Genomic DNA, 23465 nt, shown 5'->3' with positions numbered 1-23465 from the left:
CCTCGCAATTCACTGTCTACAATCCATTAGAGGAGAAAATTGATTCGTCAGAAGTTGATTGAACGAAAAGAAAAGCATTCTCGTGGAGTGACGATACAGTTAGATTGGGCTCCAAAGTAGAGTGGGAAAAAATAAAAATTGATGTGAAGCAGAGTGCAATTTTTGTAGACCTTTTCATCAACATCATAATGTCAGTTAACGCAAATTCATTAATTTCATAACTAACTATAATTTAAGTTTTTATGGGGAAATTCGATTGCAAATAACCTAACGATTTTTTTTCTTTTTTTGCCCTAGTTACCCTTGGAACTTTCTTACTTCGAAAAAGCATAAGTTATAAAAATTGAAATGCAAAAATATACATTTTTGTCTATATTATAGCTCAAAAAGACCACATAGAAAATTGATTTAATAAAATAATTAATTTAAAACCTCAAAAACATTTTACGATACATATCGAATAGAAACATTTTTGCCACCTTCGTTCTCACATCCTTTTTGTTCTTGTTCAGAGTAAAAGCTGAGGTGGCTCGTGCTGTTTTGTTTTATTTACCTCAGCCTTCGCAAGCAAATGTTTCAGTTAGTGACTTTACTGTGGCGTCACACTAAAAGTACCGATTTCGAGAATCATAAAAAAACTCTATTTTGTCGTGTCCAACATACAGATAGGAGATCGCAGTATTCAGAAACTTTTTTTTCTTTAAATTTTTTACACAACTTTGCTGAAGGAAGCAACCTGGTATATTGAAAATTAGAATTTTTTTTTATCCAACTGTTAGGTGTGTTGATCGAAAAACTAAAAACGCCAAAGGTAAGGCCTGGTTCTATGAAATGTTTTTGCCGAAAACATTGAGTACATAAAATCGATTTTTTACAATCAACTCTAAAACGATAACGATTTTTCGAGTTTGGACCACTGTGCACTGTGGGATTTTCAATTGAATCTTTACACCAATGGTAAATGTCATGAAATATAACACTTGGAGTGTGTAGAAAATATTTGGAAGTTATTTCATGAAATGGTGGTTTAAAATCGTGCTTTACAATAAGTATTTCGTCGTTTTTATTTCACTTTTTATCCTTTACGACCTTCAAAAGGGTATTACTCAGAAATGTACCGTACGACGGTTTTGAAATTTTAGCCTTAGATTCAGGCAATCATAACGAATTGAACGGTGTACTCAAATCCTTTGGTGCTTTTTTTTATAATAACGGTCTGTGAGAGCACCGTGTGCCGTGATTGACGATGGTTTGAAGATGGGAGTTTCGGTCAATGGACGGTTTTACTCGATGAGGATCCATGGCTATAAAATTTCAGATACCAAAATAAATATAGTTACTAGGGGGTTCCCCCATAATTACGTAGCTTTTTTAGGTTTCTAAAACAAAAATGAACAAAATGGCACTTACTTACGTATCACCGGCCTATCGCAGCCTCCCGACCTTCGTCAGGTGCACAGTGGGAATCTCTCCAAGTAGTGCCTGCAGCTCGTGGTTTATACGCCTGCGCCACTCTCCGCTTTCGATTTGCACTCCACCAAATATTGGCCGCAACACTTTCCGTTCAAATACGGACAGTACACGTATGTCCTCCGTGAGCAGCATCACGGTTTCGAGTCTATAGAGAACTACGGGTCTGATTAGGGTTTTGTACATCGTCAGCTTCGTGCGGCGGCGTATGCTCCTGGATCGAAGCGTCCTGCGAAGGGTTAAATGGGCTCGATTTCCAGCTTGAATACGTCGTTGGACCTCCTTACTTGAATTATTGTTGGCGGTTACCAGTGATACCAAGTGTACGAACTCCTCTACCACTTCGAGTTCGTCGTCGTCCATAATCACCGTCCGTTGGAGGCGAATGTTGGTTTCTTTCGAGCCTCCGTTTTCGACGCATTTATTTCTAGTCCAATTCTCCTAGCTTCCACTTTAAGTCTTGCGTAGGTTACCTCCGCCGTCGCTGAGTTTCTCGTAATAATGTCCAGGGCGTCTGCGGAGCCTATGAGTTGCTGAAAATCGTGTCTCTCGTTTCGATGCCTGCTCGTCGGATTACTGCATTGTAGTCGATCGCCTATTTATAGATGGGGCATAGAACTACTTTCATTCATTCCTCCGGTAGTCTCTCTTCCTCCCAAATCCTAGAGATAACCCAGTGGAGTGCCGCTGCTAGTGCCTCTTTTCTAAGTTTATAGAGCTCTGCGGGCAGCCTGTCCTTTCCGACGGTTCTGTTATTCTTGAGTGACCCAATTTCCCGTCTGACCTCCAGGATATCGAGAACTGGGACACTACTGTCGTTTGTAGGCATTCCAAGAATAACTTCCTATCCGCCTCCTTCCGTTGCTCCGCTATTGAGGTGCTCATCGAAGAACTGTTACCACCTGTCAACCACCTCATGCTCGCTTGTGATCAGGTTTCCCTACGCGTCTCTACACATATCTGGATTCGGTGTGTAGCCTTCACGGGATTGGTTCAACTTCAAAAAAATTTGCGCGTATCGTTAGCCCGAAACAGTTGCTCCAGCTCTACACGATCTCTGTCCTCCTGCTGGCACTTCTTCCTCCTCAGAATCATGGTTAACTTATTTCGAGCTCGTCGGTATTTGGCCGCGTGCTCTCTTGTGGCGATGCTTAGATAGTTATTCCAAGCTCTTTTCTTCCTCTTCATCGCTTGCTGGCATTTCCCGTCAAACCAGTCATTTTGTCGGCTCGACGTTAGCACACCTAGTGCCGAGGTTGCGGCCTCTCCAATGGCCGACCGTAACTTCTCCCACCCATCGTCGAGAGTTGAAGCATAATCCTTCCGTGGGAGGCAGTGCCTCATCGAGCATGCGCGCGTAGTCCTCGGCAGCCTGCGGGTTGGTCAACTGAAGGATGTTTGGTCGAGGAGGACGGTTCTGACGTGTGTGAAATACCGTGGAAAGTTTTCGGTCGATATCCGCACCCCGTGGGGAGCGTACGTTTATAATGTTTGAGAAAAAACGGCCATCAATGAGAACGAGTTCAATTTGATTTGTTGTTCGGTGGTCAGGTGATCTCCAGGTGGCTTTATGGATATCTTTGCGTGGAAAAAAGGTGCTTCTAATCACTAGGCCTCGGGAAGCTGCGAAGTTGATGCATCGTTGGCCGTTGTCGCTCGTGTCGGTGTGTAGGCTGTGAGGCCCTATCACCGGTCTATACATCGCTTCCCTACCAACCTGGGCGTTCATATCCCTGATGACGATTTTGATGTCCCGTGACGAGTAGCCGTCGTATGTTGCCTCCAACTGCACGTAGAACAATTCCTTCTCGTCGTCAGAACTACCTTCGTGCGGGCAGTGCACGTTGATGATGCTGTATTTATTTATTTGCTCTCAACCAACAGACGTATATTGTCCAAATGGTGACTAGTTAACTACACTAAACATTAATACAACAATTGTCTAAACATAGCAACAAATTTAGAACGAAGCACTTCAGTCGACAGATGAAAATCAAACATTGACGAAACTTTGTTGAACGCTCGTTGAAGGCCAATGATTGCACTATTGGAGCTGTAGTTTGTACGACGAAAAGGTAGGTGCATTGCAGGTACTCTCCGCAGGGTTCTGGATGGAGCATTTATATTGATCTGGCGAAGAATGTCAGGGCAATCGATCCGTGCTGTCAGCACGTTAGACACAGTCATAGCACGAGCAGTTTCACGCCGAACTTGCAGGGTGTCAATATGGAGAAGTTGACAACGATCCTCATAAGGAGTGCTCCACATAGGCTGTCTCCATGGCAAGAGGCGAAGTGCGTAGCGGACGAACCGGCGCTGGATGCTTTCGAGGCGTTGAACAGCGTTGTTGTAGTGTGGTGTCCAAACCGTGGAGCAGTATTCGAGTTGTGACCGAACAAGCGAGCAATATAATGCGGTCAGACAACTTATGTCTCTAAAGTCGCGTGTCATTCTAAAAATTAATCCCAACTGTCTGGATGCTTTGGCGATAATAAAAGAAACATGTTGCTTGAAGGTAATTTTGACATCGAGAAGTACACCAAGATCTTTGACAACATCGACACGTTGAATCGATTGATTGTTAAGGCTGTAATCGAAAAGTATCGGATGCGAGTTGGGCTTATTTCGAGTGAAGGTTATAACCGAGAATTTGGAGGGGTTCAGCGTCATACGATTAATTGCACACCAATTCCCAAATAAATTCAATTGCTGCTGAAGAGAGGATGCGTCTGAGGTGTTAGCAATTTTGAAAAATAATTTCAGGTCGTCTGCGAATGAAAGGCGTGGGCCTCGTAGCGAATTATTAACGTCGTTGAAATACAGCAGAAAGATCAGTGGTCCCAAGTGACTACCTTGAGCGACTCCAGATGTTGCAGGGAAGAAATTGGAGAGCTCGTCTCCAATCTTAACGCTGATTGTTCGATCCGATAAATAGGATTCTATCCAGCTCAATAGACTGCCGCTGAAGCCATAGCGTTCCAATTTTGCGACAGTAATCCGATGAATAAATTTATCGAAAGCAGCGGAAAGATCGGTATAAATCGCGTCAGTCTGCGACCGTTCGTTGAAGCTCTCGACCACGTAGCTGGTAAAACAAAGTAGATTTGTAGCGGTAGAGCGTTTTGGTAGAAAACCGTGCTGATCATCTGATATGGTTTGCTGACAATGTGAGAAGATAGGTTGTATGATGACCAGCTCAAACAATTTCGATACAGCACAAGGAGCTGATATCCTTCTGTAGTTTTCCACGTTCGACCTGTCGCCCTTTTTGTGCACGGGGAACATATAAGCCTGCTTCCAGTCGCTTGGAAAATTACCACTCGCCAGTGATAAGCGAAACAGATGTGACAGGGGCACGAGAAGAGGTAAAATACAGTTTTTTAACAAAGTAGCAGAAATTCCGTCGGGCCCAGGAGAGCTCGAGTGTTTAAGCTTCCGAGCAGCGGTAAGAATTGCATTTTCGTCGAAGTAAATAGATGCGATGCAACTGTTTGTAATAGGAACGTTGTTTCCGGCTGCCGAAATTTGTTCAGCGGTAAGTGATTCACTGGAGAATACTGAAAAAAATTTGTTTGCAAATAAGTTACAAATAGCGGCAGCATTGTCAGCAGTCTCGTTGGCTGACACCATAATCGACGGTAATCCTGTTTCTTTGCGTTGTTCACTGATGAAGTTCCAAAATTTTTTGGGATCGGATTTTAGTTTGTCTTCCATACGCCGTCGGTGCGCAGAAAAACATCTTCGGCTTAGTGTTTTGTAAGAGTTATTAATCCGGCGATAGTGGTCGCGTAAGGGTAGGGTACGACATTTAGAAAATTTCCTGAATGCAGCGTTTTTAGCCCTTTTTAATCGACGCAACTCCGGGGTTTGCCAGGGGAGTTTATTTGAATTCTTGCAAACCATTTTTGGAACAAATTGTTCGATAAGTCCTGAGATCATGGAGGAAAATTTAGATACGGCTATGTCGACGTCGGTTTCATTAGAAATGATACTCCAATCAATGTTATCAAGTGCTCGAATCATCTCACTGTAATTAGCTTTTCGAAAATCGTAGCGGCTTAGACAAGAAACTTGCTGATATTCGCTGCTGTTTTTAGTTTCTAGAGCGAGAGTGAGGGCCGGATGATGACGTACGATTTTAACTAGAGGTGCCGGGGCGTAAGTTAATATGGGAGCGGTGTCGCGGCAACTAACGAAACACAGGTCGAGACAACGTTCGTTTTCGTTAGTATTGTCGTTGATTTGCCGAAGGGTGGCTGTGCAGTAGCCATCAAGCAATGCTAGAGTACAGGAATTAAACGGAAAGCCGGATCGGGGTAAAGAAAGCCGTCGTGTGATGGGCGCCAGCATAAATTTGGAAAGTTAAAATCACCGAAGATAATAATTTCGTCACACGGTTTTGCTCGACTGGCGATTGATGAGACCGATTGAACATGGGTATCTATAATTTCTTTGTCACGCGTTCTATCAGGTGGAAGATAAATGACGCAGATAGAAACATTTCTATCGGCCAATTCTATCGACACCCACACTTGCTCAAGATTGCTCCAGGTAGTGTCGTCGATTCGATGGGCCTTAAGATTTCGACGAACTGCGATGAGCACACCTCCTCCAGTCGGTTTTCTGCTATTGTGAGGGCCGCGATCGCAGCGAAAACCGTTATATTCATTCCCAAGCACGTAAGAAGATTGGGTGCGGTTGTCCAACCAAGTTTCGGTAAGCGCGATGATGTCGTAGCATCCTCCAGAAAAAGCAAGCATGTAATCGTCAATAGTAGAGTTCATACCGCATACGTTTTGGTAGTATAGGTGAATGGATGAGTCATGTCCGCTGGCAGAAGTTGATTTCGGAACAGCTGACACCCGACAGGTTGATGAAGAAGAAGGAGCGTCAAGTCTAAAATTTATAGCGGAGCGATGGCTATCGTCAGGGACATAAAATGGGAGGTACTTAACTTTGGCGGGAGTCTGATGACTCCCGCTGTCCATTATTAAAACGTTCTGTTGAACTGTGCAGTTATTGACGAAATCTGCTAGGTCGCAGCTGGTCAAAGTCGAATTCCCGAGCCAATACTCCGGTGGGCCAGGTAGAAGCTTTCAAAGCGACGTCTTTAGGCTCGTTTGGCACCTCAATCCGAAAGGAGATGAAATTCAGCTTCTCCAAATCTGCATCTTTTTTTACCAGCATAATGGCTTTAGGTGTTTCGTTCATCCCTAAGCACTCTTTAGCCATCGCAGAAATTTCATCAATGGTGTGGCTTGGACCAAGACGACTCAGGTACATCCAAAATTGTTGTCGTTCGTCGGCAACCGTTTTAATTTCGCATTCGAAAGATCTGGTGCCGCAGACGGCAGCAGCCGGAGTGCGAGTTCTGGCACTAATCTCACGACGACGTTTTGGCGTTGGCTGTTCCCCCGGTAAGCGTCAATTCAGCACAAAAAACTGTTAGTTATCTGTTATTTGTTTAAATTGAAAAATTAAGGAAAATCTACTCCGACTGGTAACCAAACTGTCAGACTGTCTTTACGGGCGAAATAACGTAAATAAAGTAATTAATCCACCGCCGACTAGTCATCGCAAGCGGCGGCCTTCCACAAACAAGCGACTGACCTCTGCTCTATTGCATACGAATTACCTAATCGTAGGGAATTTCAATTAGTGCGGAACGAGTGCCTTAACGGTTTAAGGTTTACATTAAGATGCTTTTATTTTAATTTTTTTACATATCAGCCAACAAAGATTGATAAACTGGTAAAAATCATCGAAAAATTCTGTACACTTTTGAAAACCATAAAAGTGTTACACTATCTCACATTTGCACACTATTTTCAAAGCTGCAAAAACGTGATCGGAATTGATGTTATAGCCATAGTGTCTTCAGCAAAATTCTTCCATTGACTATTCCTCATTTTATAAAAGTCTGAACTTTGTGATTATTCTACCCAAGAGTTATACTTTTCTCATTTTTGCATATAAAAATCCTCTTTGTTCGGTGAAGTTATAAAAAGTTTTATAAAAAGCAACGTTGCCGAAGATATCATTCTTCTGTCTGGCTATTTAAATGGAATTTTGTGGTGTTTTCTCAAACCAGATTCAAAAGCTAGGGGTTTGTCTGACGCATAGTGAGAAATCTGTCAACATCCAGTTTTATCTGGTCTGTTTCAAATTAGATGCAATATCTCCAATATCTCTCTTATATAGAATACGGAATCATCGTTCATTGTATAGCAGCGGTCATAATAGGCGTACCTAAAATCCTTTGACGCAAATAGTGAATTTTCGATAAAAGTGGCTAAACAGACTGTGCGTCATATGTTATCGTGGAAGTATAACTGTTGTTCGGTTGGACCAGAGGACGAGCCATAGTAAAACTTACTATCGGAAACCAAACCCAACACTCTCGAACTACGGCATCGCCACAAATTTGTATGTGAGAAGGTTACCGCAATTCTCGTGCCTGCTAGAGCAACACTGCCGGTACCCGAATAACTGTCCCATAATGAAAAACAACATGTTGAGAAAACGGCGATTTATTATCCTTGAATTTTCGGATTTCCAGCAATTACATTCAGAACCAACGACCATAACAGTTTCATGGCAGCACAAGTTTATCATTGAGAACAAAAAACCATGGATGGAACTGTTTTTACGTTATATAACTTGAAAAAAAAAAAAATGGGACAAAATATGCGGGTACATTTCGAAAGTACTCGCATATTTTGTCCCATGACATAGAAATTCAACCAACAACCGGCAGTATTATTGGCAACGTAGATTGTACTACAGAAAAACAACACTAGTCTAGTTAATTAAATGACATACTTCTATATGCCTAAAATAATCCGATATACACTAATCTGGAGCAAAATTTTATGTTTGCAGTTTGCACCACTATGCAGTGGGCCTGTAATGCGGGTACTTTCAATATGGGACAAAAACAACTTGGTATTTTTTCCATGTTTTTCCATACAAAAGTATCAATTTTAATTTTTTTCCAGAAAATATGATAACAGTTAAGTCGATTTCCGATGATAACTCAAAAGTGACCAAAATCAGTATGGGACAGTTATGCGGGTACCGGCAGAACATGTGATGGCCAAAAAACGGGTTCGAAAGTTGTTTAACAAGATTTTGACGGAGTACGAAGGATACATGCTCACGAAACGTACGTGAAGATTGATTTTGGACTGAGAGCTGACACGAAAATGTATAGAGAAGAGTGCCTGCAGAACTGTCTCCTTCCGTTTCTTGAGGCTCACAAAATTCTCTAGTACCGTGACTTCAATCCTTCAAATTGCTAATCTGGAAGAAGAGTTCCAAAGTGATGCTGCAGACATGACAAAATTGTGGAAAAGTTGGCCACTAAGGTTGACTAACAGCGAATCCAAACTTTGTTGGAAAGTACAAACATTCTTGCAAAATGAGACAGATTTTTTTTTCATATTTTTCCTGAAAAGAACAAAAAAATTATCTGCGCTTTGATATAGAAACATTTGTTGTACCTTTAATCAACCTCGAGATACATGTGGTTTTGTGGTTCCGAATTTTAAATGAATCAAGCGGTGTGTAAAAATATGGACCCATGTATTGGCGTTAGAACATGACAGTATATTATGAAATGGTGTAAAGAACTCTTACCTTGCAACCGAAGCTAATGAAATGCGTTTTTCCAAAGTTCATCTTACGCAATATAATTTACGCACGATTTATTTATATTTGAAGATAGAAACCATGTATGCGGGAGCTGTGTTAATTCAAATAGAATTATGTGCATGTTTACAATCCATCTTCCACCGACGAACAGTGCGTTATTAAAAAGAACCTATCTGCATTTTCTTATTGCTTATAATTTTTACTTATGTAGACTTCGAACATGTTCCAAAATTTTTAGACCTGAAGATGGAAGGAAATTCAAGAAGAATTATGTAAGCTCCAATACTAACGCGGTATCATTACGTTATTTTTAACCCGTACTTTGAGCAAACTAAATTGAAAACACACTCACCGGTAATACTAGCAAAAACGATCAAAAATTAATATCATTACATTTTGTGACGTGAAAAGATTAAGAATATTTTTAAATTTTTCAAAATGGTAACAAATCCTTTTAATTTGTGTAGGGGGCATGACAACTTCGGTGTTTTTTAGATTTGATACTATTAGAATGATAATTATGTCGTGTAAATGATATGAATCTTCATTGTTAGGAATAAGAGCCACAAATTTCAACTTTAAGATTTCGTTAGTGAAAGTGACAAAAAGAAGCCATCCTCTTTCCTATGGTACAAATCTTATATTATAAAATTTTCAGAATGACGTTCGTATCGCGCCAATTTTGTGGTTGCTGAATTACGCAGGACAGGTTAAAAAAGAACCATTTCCACTGATAGGAAACAGTCTGTGATTGGAAACAAGTACACACAATTGTTTCTGGTCCGGGTAGCACACAAAACAGGCATTGATAAGTTGAAAACGACTTTTTGGAGTGACTATGTGAAGTTTGGTTTTTTGACAAGTCATCGCCGGCAATAAGTGCGAGACAAAAAGGGGCGCAAATATGGATGTGCTGTGCTTTCCTCAGCAGATGCTGTTGGATTTGTGATGCCTTTTGGGGCTGGTCCAGTTATGTGTGGGCAGGTTGAAAATGTTCAAACCATCGTGATGCAGAATATTTTGCCGCACCTCACGATGTTATCGAACTGCCACTCAATTGAAAAACAGGAAATTGTGTTCTCAATGTGATAACGGCTCAATAATACTCGTATAATAAATACCACACAATAAATCAAATCGTATCTGAGCTAAAAATACAAAAATGGTCGTTGCCTATTATGTGTCAAGGCTGACAACTGTCGTTGACTTATAATATAACACACAAAAAAAAACATTCTGGAGTAGCAATGTTTAATGACCGTAAAACTTTAAACAAAAATCCAAACTTAGGGGAGTGCCCCGTAATTAACTTGAGTTTTTGTTGCTATATTTAGGAATGTTTAGCATATGCGCGAGTCTCGACAAGCAAGAATATTCAAATCATATGAAAATATGTTCGAATTGGTTTCTCACTTAATCTTTTCCATTCTCCACTCAGTCATTGGCTCCGCTCTCGTGGCTTGGCTGGTCTGCCTTCGCTGGCTACGCGTTATCAATTAAAATGAGTATCAACACACGCTTACCGTTTTGTTGTGCGATGACTGGCAAAATTTCGAACTCGACAAAAGTCGTTCCGGTGATTGCACGCTAGGGTGGTTCAGAAATAAAAGAAGGTTGTCCTTGAAAATTTGCGATGTTGTTTTCACACTATATTCGACACAATATTTGGAAGTCGTGTGAAAGGTCTTAACTGAGAACATGAATCACCCTACCGGAGATGATGCTGATGTTAACGGACAATCATTTCGTACCGCGTATCGCGTACACACTAACCAAACTGCTGAAGAATGACCACCGAAAATCGGATGAAAGAGTCAGCCATCCATCCTCTGGCACTCGTTTGTTATTTAGCGTGAGCCGGTTATCACTGAATTTCGTAATGACATGAAACGCGTAAAATTATTGAGGGAACGTTTGTTGGAATGGAGACTAGCAATCAATTAAGTATTGTCAGAAATCTTTATCTTTCTACTTTTTTTAAAAATTTTGCTTTGACTTTGTTGAAAATCTAAAATATGGTCAAATGGTTCATCGTAGAATCAATGTTAATATATAAATTTGTGATGAAATATTCTCAGCAATTCGAAAAAAACAATTTGGAAAACATCAAAAAAAAATATTATAGTGGCCGGAAATTGCGTAAAATGGAAAAACTGTTAGGATGGCGAGACGCTTAGAAATCATACTCCATGAGCCTTACGTCGTATTGAAATGATGTTTTAATCTACTGTGAAATATTCTCAGTAGTCTACCGAAAAAAATACAATTTTCACAATGTAGAAAAATTAGTAAGAAAATAACGGAAAAAATATTTCCGGGTTGAAACTCAATTTTTTTTTTCTCAAATTAAATGTTCAAAAAAAATTTCAGCATTAACAACAATATTCGTCATCTATTCGAATTGTTAATTCAAAAAGCTTATTCACCTGGTATTACTATCAAAAACTATTTTCGTGATTTTCATTCGGAAACATGCGACTTATAATTAGTTTGCTAGGCATTACCAGAGAACAAAAGAAAGATTACCCTAAAAATTTTATCATTGAAAGATTATAAATTCACCCTGAGAACATTTTTTCTGGCTTGTGTTTTCTATATTGTTGTGTGCCGGGACATTAAAGATTTGTTTGAAAACCAGTAAACCAGTGTCACGCGACATAACGAACATTCTTGATGGATTACAAACTTTTTCCGGAGTCAGTCTTGATAACCTCTTCAGTAAGACATGTTCATGTTAGTCACCTTGCAGCCTCAAAACAGTTTCTCGTAGAGTTCCAGACAAGTTGAAAGGCAAGTAAATTGATTTTTTTCAGATGCCAATTGACTTTAATAAGCACAAAACGTCGGATCTGGCGTTATCTCGAAAAAAAAAAATTGGTCAAAAATCGATCTTCTAATCTTAGTCGTTTCTTGGGTAACCGAGAGCTTAATATGTAATAATATATTATGTACTCCAGTAAACGGTTTTCGCTATCTTAGATTTTAAAATGACGTCCGAAGTCGATTTCTGGCCACGGGCCATCATCCTGGTTTTCAAACTATCCACCTATTTGAAATAACAGTGTGTGAAATTTCGGGAAATCTCGGGTTTCTCGAAACGAAATTTTTTCAGCTGTTATAAATTTTAATCCAGATCCCGCGTAACTTCAAATAAAGTGGTGCCATGTCTTCCAAGGTAACGCTGGTAACACTAGTAAAACTATCAGACGTTCAATAGGTTGTTTGTTCGATGGGAATGACACTGACGAATAATTTTTGTTCCAATTTCAACAGTGTCGCTACTCTGTATACAGGCAAGTTTTGGTTCGTACAAAACTTTGGAAAATCTGAAGATCATGACATTTTTCTTTCCGGAAATTTTTTACGCACCTTTCTATTAAGTTAACTATAAATAACCTCTTTATATTTTAATAAACTATACTTTTTAACTGTGAGTTATATTTAAAAGTACTTAAATATGAGTGACAAGTTTGAGTTTTGCGTGGGGTCGGACGCCAACCGTATCGTAGTCACTGGGCATCGCGTGTCTTATATCGCTAAAGAGGGTAGGCGCAGCTTCACATCACATAGAAAAGGACGAAGAGGAAAATAAAGCCCAGAAAGGACAACATTACGGCGCAGGGATAGCTGACTAAAGGTAAAAAAATATTAGGGGCTTTATTATTGCGATTGTTAAGATTTATGGCATTGTGAAACTTTAAACGCGTTTTTCTCAAAACCATGTTTTCAAAATCAAAGATTCAAAGATAGCTTCATTAACTCAGATCTGAGATTAACTCAGATAGCTTCGCTAACTTGTCAGGTGTTCCTCAAGGAAGCAACCTCGGACCACTGCTTTTTAACCTTTTTTTCAATGATGTTTGTTATGTCATTCCATCTGGCAGTAAACTCAATTATGCTGATGATTTAAAACTATTTCGCATCACTCGCTCTACAGCGGACTGCAAAGAATTGCAACGGTACTGTGATGAATCCTCCAATTGGTGTACCCGTAATTTACCGATAATCAGTGTTTCCAAGTGCTCCGTTATTTCTTTCACACGAAAATTGAAGCCATTACCTTGGAATTATAGTATATCTGAAGAAACTCTCTCGAGAGTGACTGTGATAAAAGATTTGGGTGTACTACTTGACTCACAGCTTTCCTTCAAGCATCACTATTCTCATACCATTGCACAAGCGAACAGAAACATCGGCTTTATTATGAGAATCGCCAAAGAGTTTACTGATCCGTTTTGCTTGCTATCGCTATATGTCTCACTCGTTTGATCTACTTTGGAAACATCTGCCATAATATGGAGTTCTTACACTGATATCTAAGTTAAGTAGCTTCATGTGTCATCTGTAATAATAGTATGTTGTATTGTTGTTAGACTTAATTTAAAGCATGTTAATACTCGATTAAAAGATGGTAGGGTTTTCACGCGCATTTGGGTGTTTCACAAGGACTTTCTCAAATGGGCTTTTTCCCACCCTCCCTAAATTTCATTAAGACCAAAAAGGTGATATAATTCAATAAATACAAATACAAATACAAAATCGGCGAGCTGTAGAACTGAAAAAGTTTACATCCGATTGATTTGAAATTTTAACTGTAGGTTCTTCATTAGTACTTCTTTAACTGTACTTTAACTGTAGGTTCTTCATTCAGTGAAGTACACACGATTTTAGCGATTGATTAACAACAACAAAAGTTATAAACAATTAAAGTAATTTTTTTGACGTTGACTAACGTCTATATCGAAGTTAGGCCCCTGAATTTGAAAATCTAGTATTTCAACCAGGGAAAACCAGAGAAAAGTGGTCAGGTTTTGAGCGCTTATTTTGCAGTCATCTATAATCAGGTTTTCGAGGATTTGGCATCAATCGATCAGGAATTCTTTTACGGTTAAATTTATGTAACAAAAACAAACTATTGTTTGAGATACACTATTGAAAAATTGGTAATTAATATCGATTGTCTAAATCATACCGCGCAGCCAATCACTACCTCTCTTCCCAAGCACAGTCGACACTAACGGATACAATCGATCTGACTTTGTTGTAATTGTTGTTGTCACTTTCTGTTTCCGATGTTTATGCTGCTGCTAGCGGAAAAAACCTTGCAAATATGCAACTTTTTGTTGGTGTTAATTTTACGACAGCGGCCGGCGCCCCATCATTCTGATTCCAAAACCCCACCAGTGACATGCGGACGCTAGGTGATAGCAGCTGAAAGGAGGAAATACAAAAGAGTACCGCTCACCGGTGCCGGTTTCACCCGTAATGCTGGTGGCTTTAGTAGTAAATGGCTACTGCAAAACACTTAAATGGCTGGAATTCTGGACGGACTAACCAGGAAACTATAATCGGCAACTGGCACCTTTTGGTGCCTCGGAATTTTGGTACAGAAGCGGCTAATTGAATTTTCTGTTTTACCAAATGCTGCTGCTAGCGGAAAAAACCTTGCAAAAATGCATGTTTGTGTTGGTGCTAATATTACGACAGCGGCCGGCGCAGCTTTCAAGAAACATTTGTCTCTACCATTCCATCATCTATGTAGCCCCTCCTTCTTTCTAATTATCTGACGAAGCCTTGGTATAAAACGTATCGTTCGAACATTTCACCCCATCAGTAACATGATTAAACCGTACCGGATACATACGGACGCTCGGTGTTAGCGGCTAAAAGGAGGAAAAACAAAATAGTACCGGTCATCTCGTGTCGATTTCACCCGTAATGCTGGTGGCTACTGAAAAATACTAAAATGGCTGGAATTCTGGACGGAAACCAGTAAACAAGAAATCGGCAACTGGCACCTTTTGGTGCCTCGCAGTTTTATAATAGAAGCGGTTAGTTGAATTTTATGTTTTACAATTGCTGCTGCTAGCGGAAAAAAACCTTGCAAAAATGCATGTTTGTGTTGATGTTAATTTCACGACAGCGCTAGGTGTTAGCAGCTGAAAGGAGGAAAGACAAAATAGTACCGGTCATCTCGTGCCGGTTTCACCCGTAATGCTGGTGGCTACTGCAAAATACTAAAATGGCTGGAATTCTGGACGGAAACCAGTAAACAAGAAATCGGCAACTGGCACCTTTTGGTGCCTCGCAGTTTTATAATAGAAGCGGTTAGTTGAATTTTATGTTTTACAATTGCTGCTGCTAGCGGAAAAAAACCCTTGCAAAAATGCATGTTTGTGTTGATGTTAATTTCACGACAGCGCTAGGTGTTAGCAGCTGAAAGGAGGAAAGACAAAATAGTACCGGTCATCTCGTGTCGGTTTCACCCGTTATGCTGGTGGCTGTTGGTAATAAATAGCTACTGCAAAATACTAAAATGGCTGGAATTCTGGACGGACTAACCAGGAAACTATAATCGGCAACTGGCACCTTTTGGTGCCTCGAAATTTTGTTACAGAAGTTTTGTAAAAGAAGCGTTGCAATTCCCTCTACTATTTGCTTCAATGGAATATAAGAATACGGTAGTCAACGTCATGCGGTCGTGTCTTGAATACCACCCTCCTACTATTTGTAATCCGTTAAGTCTTAAGCGATCCTGAAATGAATACCAGAACACTAGAGGCTTTGTCACCAGTATACGAAATGTGAGGTTTGAAAGTAAGCTTGGAATCCAAAACTACCCCAAAGTTTCTAACTTGGTTTACGCGCTCGATTTCAGTTCCTAACAAAGCGTACGTTTGTGGTAAAAAATGGACAAAAAATGCCGATTTTTTATGGGTTTACCTTTAATCGCACTGACGAAACTACTCATACATCATCAATCATAGTAACCCATGAGTTAGCAAAAAAAGATTTGACAGCTCTATCAGTCAAACTCTAACTGTGATGGCGAAAAAAGTTAAGCTACTCCGTTCAGTAGTATGTGCGTTCGAAGAACGGTATTCCGCCGCGTCAAAAACGGGCATCGTGCGGCACTTTGTGGACGCTGGGTGTACCCGTTCCGACATCTACAACATCTTGAAACTATTGGAAAACGATCAGAGCATCGAAAGAAAGCCCGGTTGCGGACGGCCAACGACCCTGAGCGACAAGAAGCTTCAAAGGATGCTGAAGAGGAAGAACGAGAGAAATGTGGCTAAATCGCTGCGTGCACTTGGCCAGGAGGTTGGTGTATGCGGTAAAACAGTGAAAAAGTATCTGGAGAACATGGACATACATGTCAGGAAGCGGCAGTCCTGTCCACTGGTCTCGCGACGTGGCAGTGGTGATGGACGACGAGACCTATCTCACCCTGGATGGCAACGATTAGCACTTTGTATTTAACTTCCCCCACGAAGAAAGTGAGCACCGAGGTGAAGTTAATTTCACAGACCAAGTTCCCCAAGAAGATGCGGCTGTGGCTGACAATCAGCGAGAAAGGGATGTCAAAGTTGCTCTTCTTTCGCTCCGAGCTGGTCGTCAACGAAAAAATTTAAAATACGAAGTGCCTGCCAGAAGTTGCTTCGTTCATCAAGAAGTACCATAAGGGCGGTGTTCTGGTCAGATTTGGCGTCGGCTCACTACTCGAAGCAATCGTTGGAGGAGATAAAGCGGCTGAATATCGATGTGGTGCCGAAGTCGGTGAATCCGCCCAACGTCCCCCAGCTGCGTTCCATCGAGAATTTCTGGGCAAACTTGAAGCGCAAGATATATTCCAACAATTTTGTCGCGAAATCCGAGGAGGAATTAATTAAAAAAACGAAGAAAGAGCTTAAAAACATGCCTACACGCATGTTTTTCGTCCGCCATGGCGAATGTTCCGGTTAACTGCCGCACGCAAGGACGTAAAAATTTTTTCCAAGGAAGCTAACATGATTACCTTCCATGGGAAATTTATCCAACACAATTATCTGCCTTAGTTTTTTTGGAGTAGAATACTCCTCTCAGGAAGTTCGGCTACATAGGGATGAAAAATGAAAATCTAAAACCGAAAAAAGTGAAAAATATGTCCAATTTCAAATGCTAATAAATCGGTTAGTATTCGATGGATTTCTTTCGTTCTTGCAGCAATAGATTGGAAAATCTTCTAAGATTCTTCCCAAAAGAAGATAATTGTAATTTCATTATTCACACTATTGTACTATTGAAAATAGTCGAGCCTTGTCAAAACGAAAAATTCGACCTATGATTGGAGGTTATATGATTGCTTCCCAAGCACGGTCGACAGAATCATAAACCTTGCAATTGAAAACATGCTTTTTGGCCTATATAAGAGCCTGTTTCAGTTGAAGCCGCTCTTAATAGTTCTAGACAGCGACAACAGCAGTCGTCCTCCCTTAGCAGCAGCACTAGCAGTGCAGTGGATACCAGCGATGGCGGAAAGCGACCACAGTTGCAGTGGATTCCAGCAACGATAGCAGCTGGGCCAGCTGATGCGGGGACAGTGAATACCAATGTGGCATGGCTATGGATAGCGCACTATTGCAGCGGATCTCAGCATCGATAGCGGCTAATGCAGTGAGGCACTTTAGTGAAATGCAGTCTCTGTGCGATAGTGGGCTCATTTTGACAACACGTGAGCCGTCTAGTTTTGAGTGTTATATCAGCATTTCACTGTTTACTTTATCACAACGAATACTTTGTTCGCACTGTCAGTGATAACGCAAAGATGTAATCGGCATCTTATCCGATACTAAATTGAACAACAAATTGTCGTTTTCAGGATGAAATTAAAATCTGATGATTAAAGCGTTAATGTTTTCTCTTGAGTTAATTTACATTTTTGAATTTGTAAAAGTTATAAATTTAACTTTATCTCCGTGTCTCAGAACGTACTGAATGATCTTTTCCTTCAGTCATGAGCACGACATCCGAAAAAATTTCATCTCAAAATTTAAAACTTGTCAAGCTTGTCAGACCATGACAAGCAACTTACTATATTATTGAAAATGGTCAATCCTTGTTGAAGCGTAAAATTCGACTGATCTGATTAGTCAACGTTTATTTACTAGAAAAAATATGACTGACACGCAAGCAGCCGGGTTATTATTCTTGTAAAAGTATTCTACTTCAACCTTGCGGTCGTGGCTTTGCACACAACCCTCCTATTATTTTTTTCATCACCATCTGAAAAATGTCCATTTTTTACCGCGAACGTGATTTGGAATGTAAGGTCTGTATTTGCCGCGAAAATGATATAATCAAGCATTTGAAGGGATCAACGTCTATATGGTTCTGATGGCACCAATCAGCAAAAATATCTAGCTGACGTTAAAGGAAGTGACAGTCTTCAATTGTGTAAACTTGAAGTTAGAGTGTGAGGTCGTCCGCGTAAGACAACCATGGTCTTTTAATAACTAGGATCACGTCATTAAAATAGAGCAGGAAGATAAGCGGTCCTAAGTGACTTCCCTGTGGTATTCCAGACGTAGTGTCAAAATATGAGGATTGGCAGTCTCTAATAGCAACGATTAGACGGCGACCGGTAAGATACGAATGAAACCATAGTAAAAGATTCCCGTTGATTCCAAGATTGTCACGGTTTGCAACGGCTATGTGATGGTTCAGTTTATCGAAGGCAGCTGTCAAGTCAGTGTAAATGATACCCGTCTGAGCACGTTCTACAAACTGTCACTTGATCTAAAAAGTGAAACAAAGCAAATAAGTGTCGGTGGAGCGACTGGCTGTAAAGCCATGTTGGTCAGTGCTTATGAAAGCTTCGCAGTGAGCGAGCAAAGGCTCCATGATGAAAAGTTCGAGCAGTTTGGCAATAGCACAGAGCGGGGTGATGCCACGATAATTGCTCACATCGGTTTTTGTTTCCCTTCTTGTGTACACAACATGTATATGTACGCAAATTTCCAGCAGGACGGAAAGTGACAGATGGTTGGAAAACATGCAGAAGCGGAGATAATAGGTTATCAATCTGTGTTTTAAGAAACGTCGACGGAATCCCGTCAGGGCCCGGGTTCAACGATGCTTTGAGTTTGCAGCAGGCTCTAGAAATCATCGTCGTGTCTAAATGAAAAATGCTCGAAGTTTGACCGGACCATGAGGTATTACTGGCGTGATGATTACTCAGTGTCTCGCCAGTGAACACGCTGGCAGGTAAGGTATCCCACCTTCATGTCGGTGTTAATCGACGAATCTCTAAAACTGCTTGGGACGAGACTTGAGCTTCCTCTGTCGATATTGTTGATAGGGGCAGTTCCTAAACCACGTGGTCATAAAGAGGGGGACGGGGGGGTTTGTCAAAAAAACCACGAAAAACCACGCACGGGGGTGGGGGGTGGGGTTAACGAAATGACCACGTGGTCTCTTTTCCTGACTTATAATTTACTGTTGCCACTTAATCAAGAGCAAAAGCTTTTGCATTTTAGAAATATAGAATGTACTGAATGTTTAAAAATAAAAATTTAAAAAAATTAAGCGAATTTTTGGCACTTGACAAATTAAAAGACCACGTGATTAAAGTCGCAAGGAGGGAGGGGGGGGGGTTTGCCAAAAGACCACGAAAGACCACGAAAGACCATGGGGGTACGGGGGGTGTAAAAAGGGATCAAAATATGACCACGTGGTTTAGGAACGGCACCATATCGGAGAAAACATCGTTTCGCAACAGTTTTGTATGTGTGGTTGATTCTCACATAATGACGTCCCAAGTAACAAAACTGGTTATATCAAAGTTTTATAGCGCTGTTTTGGCTGTATTATGCATCATAAAACATTTTAATAAAACTATTATTGATACTAGGGGTTTTAGGGACAGCGTACGGTGCTCTCTTCACGGATTTCAACTGCCAAATTTCTCTCGTTTGCCACGGTTGTCGGGATGCAGAATGCTGGCTCTTATTTGGAACGAATCGCTCGATAGCCAATTCGTTGGAGGGAGTATGAGCGGCTTCTTTGGCATTGACGGAGTTTGAAACAGAGCTCCAGCTCGTACAAAAACTCAACTATACTCTGGTGATCGGCCTTGTAGAAGTCGTAAGATACGGTAGCGGATGCAGTGTCAAGATCGAGTTTTAGTTCGGCGTTTATGCTTACGAATAAAGGTGGGTTGTGGGGGACTATTTTAACTAATCGGGCAGAGGCCTCACAGGGCAGAGGTTCAAAATGCGGTTGTTCTGGTTGGTGATATGGTTAATTTGAGTGACTGTGGGTGAGCTATAACAATCCAAAAGTAAAGCAGCGTTAGGATGAATACTCGAATGGTCCATGTCCGGAAAGAAAAACCCATCTCGATATTCTCTCCATGAAATCCGGGGAAGATTAAAATCGCCGAACACTATAAGTTCGTCTGTTGCTTTTGCGGTTTTCAACACTGAGAAGACTGATTGGCGTGAGCCCATTTAAGCCTGTTTCACAGGACCGAAAGTGGATTTCAAAACATATGGTGTTGATTCTCGTTTTCTCTGCATAATTCTGAGAATACTTTAATTGGATGATATTTGGTCATAATTGGCTGTTTTCCAAAAACCGGAGATTGCCATAATAAGGTTTCAAAGTGCGTGTAAAGTTGATTTTAGGCTATTGGGGAATATCCCGCTTCCAAAAATATTAATATTGAATGGTGTTTTGATTCTAGGCTGTATTCGAGATTCTGAAAGTAGCCATTTTGGATTACAAAATCACCTCGTTTTTAAGAATACCCATGTTAAGCTTGAACTTGAGCTTGGTGACCGCACATTTCGTAGTTGCTCCTCCGTGACCGATCTGAGCTAGTGAAGTTCCACCAGTAACCACGTATGTGGCTACTTTGGTTTAGTTTGCCATCTTTAGTGTACAACAGTTCAGTAGCTACCGCTCTGTAAAGATCGACAACGGCGCCGGCCACGTCCTTACGATCGTTAGGGTAAGAAAGGATGTTGTAAGGAAGGAGGTGTAACAGACGTTGTTGTCGGAGACCGAGTTTACCTCTGCATCTCCACGACTGCAACGGAAGAAAAAGGTTGTATCACCGTGGTAAGTGACATTACGAAGGCGAGCAAATCCCGCGAATATATAAGCGGCGCGCGCGTAAACTATTCACCACCCAAAAACCCAAATGTTTAAACATTTGTTTATGTCCAATTCCGAATACTCTCGAGAAAGCGACACGCTTATGTGAAAGCAACGGGCAGGGAATCTTCGACTGAACGGTCATACCAAGACTCCGTTTTTAACAAAACCCATGTTGAATGTATTTAATCATTCAACATTTGAGTACACCTCAGAAACGAAGGGAACAATATCATCTTCGATTTCCTTCACAGCTTTCAACTACAAATTTTCTCTCTCTATTATCTCTCAGTTGGTCTCGAGGTACGATGCTGGCCTAACATACCAGTTGTCGTAGGTTCGAGTCTCGGCTCGAGACTGTTAGTCTCAGTAGAATCGTAGCCCCGCAATTGTCCTGTACACTAAAAGAGCTGGCTGCGAAGTCTGTGTATAAAAAATAGAAGGTCAAGTTCACTTTTGGTTACTTCACTTTTGAGCCACTTTTGGAATATATCACAGCAGAAATTTAGTTTTTCTTGGATTCAACGAGCACGAGTTGAGCACCAAAAATGGACCAGAATAACTTTCGAGTTCCAGTGAATGCTCATTGAGTATTTTTGAACAAAACTTAATAGTATTTGGCATCGTTTTCCTTCAAAGACTCCAAAATGCAAAATTTTGGGTTGTGCCAGTGTTGCACGAAACCGTTGACAGGAGTTTCAATGAATCATTATCGCCTTCGCAGTTGAACTCTTTGCTACATGTACCGAGTTGTATTGCTTCGATAACTGTTTAGACGCGAATGTTTTTCTTATCATCTCCAAACTCACTTGCTTTTTTCAAGAATAAAATATTCGGTTGAAAATAACTTTGATAAAATAAGAATAAGAAGTGAACGAAATGAATATCAGTAACTGAAATTTAATCAAACGTTCAGGGTCGAATGGCCGAACTAGCAACTGTGCAACCGACTATCAATTATCTATGCATTCGACTTTGTATCCTATGCCTCATATTGCTTGTAAACAGTGTCAAACTAGGAATGATAGAATTTTACAGGAATTTTGTTCAGCTTCATTCGCCCACCAGCTTTTTATCAGATAATACGAGCACCTATATCAGGAAAATAATGGGTTCAGATAAAGCAATTGTTCTCGCGTATGACGTACGTAGTACCTAGCTTTACTTAGCATACAACAGTCAGGTGTCATGAATTAACTTGATTACTTCCGAGCTTTTCTAGTTGCGGTAGCAATTATTTACTACTCGTCACTGATTACCATCACTGTTATTGCACTGCACTGCACTACCAAAAACATTCATTCTATTTATTTAGGCATGCACCTTTCGCGTGCGAAAGTCGTATAACGGTAAACCACCTGTGGACACATCGATGGCACATCAAACCATCCATCAAAACGGTCGCGCTTGCAAATTAAAACAAACAAACCTCTCGAGTGATGATTTACCAAACACCAGACCGTCACTATGTTGTAATCAAATCGAGATTTTTAGTAGCAGCAGCTTGTGCGCATATGCCAAAAAAATATAAGCAACACTCAACACACATTGCCCACAGTGGACAGCGGGATAAATCGAACCTGTAACTCACATCAGTCGACTTCGAACACGCTTCGCTGAACGCCGCACGAACACTGAATCGAGTTGAAGGGAAGCGTGAAACGACAGTCCGACCAAGCTCAAGTGTTGTTACACCCAGAGTTGCCAATAAAATTTTCAATTTAACTGGAAAATGGCTGAAGAAAAAACTGGAAAAAACTGGATTCAAAATAAATTTGTAAAAGAGCAATGAAATGATTTTGAGAGAGCTTTTTTGTTATGGAAACTAAATCCAGTGTCAGTTTCGAATACAGCAACTAACGAAATAACTCTCCGCACAAAATTACTCATTTCAATCAGAACTGTTTTGTTTCGGGCTTACATTTTTTTAAATTATGGACTGGAAAATTTCCTCTAACAGCAGCAAAATTTAAAATTACGCAATCAATCTACCTCGAAATTAAGAAAATAGAGCTTTTTCATTTACTTTTATCTTCAACAAAAGTATTGACGCAGCATTTTCATCCGTTACATCAGTGAAGTTTAAATTTCAATTATTTCTGACTTCACTATCTTTTGGTATCTAATTCTTCTAACAATTTTTTAACTGCTACGCCACGGAAAATAAATAGAAGATTTTTTTCACGGTGTGATAAATTTGTTTGGTTTTATCTTAACCATGTCATGCAGTCTTTAATTAGATCGTGTTTCGTGCGAGAAGATAGAATACTGAAAAAGCTGTTAGAAATTGTCAAAATAATTTATCAATCTACAAAACTTACGTTTTAAAAATATTTCCGGAAACCAATCGGAGCTTGAGTGAATAAAAAACTGGATAAAACTGGCAAACATCTGAAAAAACTGGAAGATTTTGGGAATAAACT

The 23465-nt window shown here is 40.4% G+C and overlaps 1 protein-coding gene across 5 annotated transcripts in view; it reads right to left on the bottom strand.

Annotated features, from left to right (window-relative positions):
* Positions 1 to 22675, bottom strand: part of LOC129727202 (ATP-binding cassette sub-family C member 4-like) — a 54983-nt gene extending 32308 nt beyond the window's left edge. Inside the window, exon 1 of one of the 5 annotated variants that reach the window (XM_055684768.1) lies at positions 22634 to 22675. The gene's annotated coding sequence lies outside the window, so the exon portion shown is untranslated. Of the gene's footprint in view, positions 1 to 1410; positions 7031 to 22400 lie in introns of those variants that run through there. The other 4 variants (XM_055684767.1, XM_055684766.1, XM_055684770.1 and 1 more) reach the window with 4 other exon arrangements.
* Positions 22676 to 23465: the final 790 nt, after the last annotated feature.

Source organism: Wyeomyia smithii, chromosome 3 (genome assembly GCF_029784165.1).
Source record: "Wyeomyia smithii strain HCP4-BCI-WySm-NY-G18 chromosome 3, ASM2978416v1, whole genome shotgun sequence".
Lineage (NCBI taxonomy): Eukaryota > Metazoa > Arthropoda > Insecta > Diptera > Culicidae > Wyeomyia > Wyeomyia smithii.
Note: the sequence above shows the minus strand (reverse complement) of the source record. Positions and strands in the feature narration are given on the sequence as shown.